At 28.2% G+C, this 4,747-nt stretch overlaps 1 non-coding gene across 1 annotated transcript; it reads right to left on the bottom strand.

The window, feature by feature from the left end:
- Positions 1-1,869: 1,869 nt before the first annotated feature.
- TRNAR-ACG lies at positions 1,870-1,943 on the bottom strand. Its single transcript has one exon. It is a non-coding gene; the product is annotated as a tRNA-Arg (tRNA).
- Between the last annotated feature and the right edge of the window lie 2,804 nt (positions 1,944-4,747).

Here is a 4,747-nt window from a genome sequence, read left to right as displayed (position 1 = left end):
AAATAGAAATGATATCCATAGAAATACATAATTTTACAATGCAAATAAGAAAAACTCGTGATCAAGTTTTAGATAAAAGTAGCAAACATGTTAATAGATATAAAAATAAATTCAAGTTCTTTCTTTGGCCTAATTATCAATTGGAAAATTTAGCTTATATGAATTGTTATTGGTTTGATACCAATAATAACCATCATTTTAGTATGCTAAGGATCCATATGTGTCCATGAAAATTAGTTAATGCTATATTTTTCTTATATTGGCCATAATATCTCTCAACCAAATCCATCCGTTGAAAATGTATTTAATATTTTTCTTTTGTCCTTTTCTTTTTCGAATGGTTTTATGTCTCCATTCCATTTGAAAATTGATATTTTGTTTGGTAATTTTAAACTCATTATTTTTGTTTGTTCATTCCACCTAATTTGTAAAAGAAATATTATACCACTAGACCAAATGCCCTTATAGTGGATCTATCATTTTTAGTTTCCCGTGTGTATATGTTTTCCGCACCTCAATATATGAAATTTATCCAACCTCAGTATATGAAATTTATCCACATATTTTTGTGCTTTAGAACCTGCTATTATTGTCATGTTAACTTCACATGGTCTATCACACAGTTGAAGCAGCATTGCCACGAGAGCCCAAGCATTCCTTTGAGATAGATATGTTAAAAATTAGGCCCATTTGATAACTATTTTTTTTTTTCAAATTATGTGTTTTATCCTTATATTTAAACAAAACAAAACAAAACATTTGAATATTAAGCAAAAACAAACTAAGTTTTTGAAAAATATATTTTTTTTTCTTTATTTTAATTTTTCAAATTTGGAGTGGTTAGTTTTCAAAACTACTTCTTTGCTAATATTGAACAATATTTATATTGTAAAATGAGATTAACTTCCTTTAAGTTTATGTAGTTTCTTTTTATTTCTATGTTTACTTCTATCTCATGTTACTCCATTTGTATTTACTTCGTTTTATACAAAAGTGCACCGTAATTAATAAATCCATGCTTAATACATTCCCTACGAAAATAAACTTGTTTGTATCACGATAAATTACAATGAATACGGAGAAAAGAAATCCCAAAAATAAGTAGAAGGTTGAGAATTTCACTCAACCCCACAATGTCAAAGGGTGACTGCATGGCTCACACGCAATTCTACCACAAGAATGGCATGAAACTTGCATAGANGGTAGAGAGAAGAAAAAAGAATAGAAGTTAATTACTGTAGAGAGAAGAAAAAAGAATAGAAGTTAATTACGGTAGAGAGAAGAAAAACGAATAGAAGTTAATTACTGTAGAGAGAAGAAAAAAAGAACAGAAGTTAATTACTGTAGAGAGAAGAAGAATATAAGTTAATTGCTGTAGAGAATAGAAGTTAAAAGAAGAATATAAGTTAATTGCTGTAGAGAATAGAAGTTAATTACTGTAGAGAGAAGAAAAAAGAATAGAAGTTAATTACTGTAGGCAGAAGAAAAATAGAAGTGAATTACGGTAGAGAAAAGAAGTTAATTACTGTAAAGAGAAGAAAAAAGAATAGAAGTTAATTACTGTAGAGAGAAGAAAAAAGAATAAAAGTTAATTACTAGGGTGTAAGTTTTAGAAGTTAATTACTGTATAGATAGAGAAGAAAAAAGAATAGAAGTTAATTACTAGAGTGTAACTTTTAGAAGTTAATTACTGTAGAGAAGAAAAAATAATAGAAGTTAATTACTAGAGGGACTTCTAGAGTGTAAGTTTTAGAAGTTAATTACTGTATAGAGAAGAAAAAAGAATAGAAATTAGATATTAGAGTGTAAGTTTTAGAAGTTAAAGTCACATTAATTTCTTGACCGACAATATCTTGACCTGGCCGGTTGTGGGCGAGGAGGGATTTGAACCCCCGACACCGTGGTTCGTAGCCACGTGCTCTAATCCTCTGAGCTACAGGCCCCACCCCGTCTCCACTGGATCTGTTCCCGGGGGTACCCTAAAAAAAGGAACCTTTCCTCTCCCTAGCCATTTGCCATTTCGGGTTAAGAAGATGTGAAAGCGCTGTAGAGAGAAAAAAAAAGAATAGAAGTTAATTACTAGAGTGTAAGTTTTAGGAGTACACAAGTAAATGGAAGTTAATTAAAAAAGAATAGAAGTTATTACTAGAGTGTAAGTTTTAGAAGTTAATTACGGTAGAGAGAAGAAAAAAGAAAAGAAGTTAATTACTAGAGTGACTTCTAGAGTGTAAGTTTTAGAAGTTAGTTACTGTAAAGAGAAGAATAGAAGTTAAGAGAGAAGAAAAAAAAAATAAAAGTTTTAGAAGTTAATTATTGTAGAGAGAAGAATAGAAGTTAAGAGAGAAGAAAAATGAATAGAAGTTAATTACTAGAGTGTAAGTTTTAGAAGTTAATGACTGTAGAGAGAAGAAAAAATAATAGAAGTTAATTACTAGAGTGACTTCTAGAGTGTAAGTTTTAGATGTTAATTACTGTAGAGAGAAGAAAAAGAATAGAAGTTAATTACTAGAGTGTAAGTTTTAGAAGTTAATTACTGTAGAGAGAAGAAAAAAGAATAGAAGTTAAGTTTTAGAAGTTAATTACGGTAGAGAGAAGAAAAAAGAATAGAAGTTAAGTTTTAGAAGTTAATTACTGTAGAGAGAAGAAAAAAGAATAGAAATTAAGTTTTAGAAGTTAATTAAAGAATAGAAGTTAATTACTGTAGAGAGAAGAAAAAAGAATAGAAGTTAAGTTTTAGAAGTTAATTACTGTAGAGAGAAGAAAAAATAATAGAATTTAAGTTTTAGAAGTTAATTACGGTAGAGAGAAGAGAGAAGAAAAAAGAATAGAAATTAAGTTTTAGAAGTTAATTACTGTATAGAGAAGAAAAAAGAATAGAAGTTAAGTTTTAGAAGCTAATTACTTAGAGAGAAGAGAGAAGAAAAAAGAATAAAAGTTAAGTTTTAGAAGTTAATTATATTCGTTTTAGAAGTTAATTAAAGAATATAAGTTAATTAATGTAGAGAAAAGAAAAAGGAATAGAAGTTAAGTTTTAGAAGTTAATTATTTAGAAGTTAATTAAAGAATAGAAGTTAATTACTGTAGAGAAAAGAGAAAAGAATAAAAGAATAAAAGTTAAGTTTTATAAGTTAATTACGGTAGAGAGAAAAAAAAAAGAAAAAAGAATAGAAGTTAAGTTTTAGAAGTTAATTACTATAGAGAAATGAAAAAAAAATAGAAGTTAAGTTTTAGAAGTTAATTATTTAAAAGTTAATTAAAGAATAGAAGTTAATTATTGTAGAGAAAAGAAAAAAGAATAGACGTTAAATTTTAGGAGTTAATTATTGGAGAGAGAAGAAAAAAGAATAGAAGTTAAGCTACAGTAAGTAAGAGAAGAAAAAAGAATAGAAGTTAAGCTAAAGTTAAGTTTTAGAAATTAAAAAATAGAAGTTAATTACTAAGGCTCATTTTAAGAAAGAATCATACCACTAAACCAAATGCCCTTTCTAAAACCTAAAACAATGCAATATTTTTAACGGTGGTTGAACTATAAAACAAAAAGTTGATGGTCTAATACTTTACTTGTAAGTAAGGCATGTAATATTGAATTGTTCTAATATGCAAGTGTTATCAAATAAACTACAACCCAACAAATGAATTAAACTAATCAATTTTTGTTGGGTTGGATTTATTCGGCTCAGTTAATCAGTTTGTTTGATTTAATTCTTCTATTTTACTTCGTATGACAAGAAAATGAAGTTGTATTGAATGTACCATAGTTTGATTTATGACAAACTCATATGAAATATAATTGCATTAATAATACTAAGAGTTGGAGTCTATAAACATTTTATGAACTTAAGTGAAACTTATGCTTCATTAAAGACGAGATAAACTTTAGTTAAGTAACTGGAACTTTAAATTACTTCATGTGGAGCTTCAATTACTCTACGTTAACTACTATCTTTAGGATTTACTAATTGGACACGAGTTTTTGGATTCAGGGGATTGTTTTATGTAATTTTTAACTACAACTTATGTTTTTAAACTTTTAGGTCATAATTTAGGTAGTGGTTGTATATTATGGATGAACACTAGAGTTTCTATCTCGTTCACCACAACTACTCTAGTTTTTGTTTGAAGGCTATAATTGTCATCTATGTTCACCACAACTACTCTACTTTCAAATCATGGAATGATTTGAAAGTGGTACCCTCATCTTCTTTTATAAGACTACCTCGGCCTTCATGGAATGATTATGCTATGTTGATTCTTAGAGAAGGGAGTAGGAGTAAGAGTAGATGACTGTTTATGGTCCAAGTCCCGAAAAAGTAAGTCTTTATGTCAAGAAAGGAGAGGAATCCTCATAGTTTCCAAGATTTGAAGAGAATCGTACGTACACAAATTTCGTTTGTTTATTCTTGTTGTTTGCTCTCTTCAATTAACATGTTATAAAGACACTTGTAAATTATAATTAAATATAGCTTCTTTTTTTTTTCTTTCCAAATATCCATCTGAATTACTTCTTTGTTCAAGGTTTAAAAAACCTATTTCAAATCTTATTACATTGAATTCTTCAATTTGATATAACTGTTGGGGGCATTTTGAGAATTAAACTTGAGACCTCTCACACCCGAAGCGAAAATCATACCACTAGACCAAATGCCTTGTAGTGGATCTATCATTTTTAGTTTCTAGTCCATATCTTTTATGCGCCTCAATATTTGAAATTTATCCACGTATTTTTGTTTCAATTCTAGAAATAGAA

Source organism: Cucurbita moschata, unplaced genomic scaffold, assembly GCF_002738365.1.
Source record: "Cucurbita moschata cultivar Rifu unplaced genomic scaffold, Cmos_1.0 Cmo_Scf00046, whole genome shotgun sequence".
Classification (NCBI taxonomy): domain Eukaryota; kingdom Viridiplantae; phylum Streptophyta; class Magnoliopsida; order Cucurbitales; family Cucurbitaceae; genus Cucurbita; species Cucurbita moschata.
Note: the sequence above shows the minus strand (reverse complement) of the source record. Positions and strands in the feature narration are given on the sequence as shown.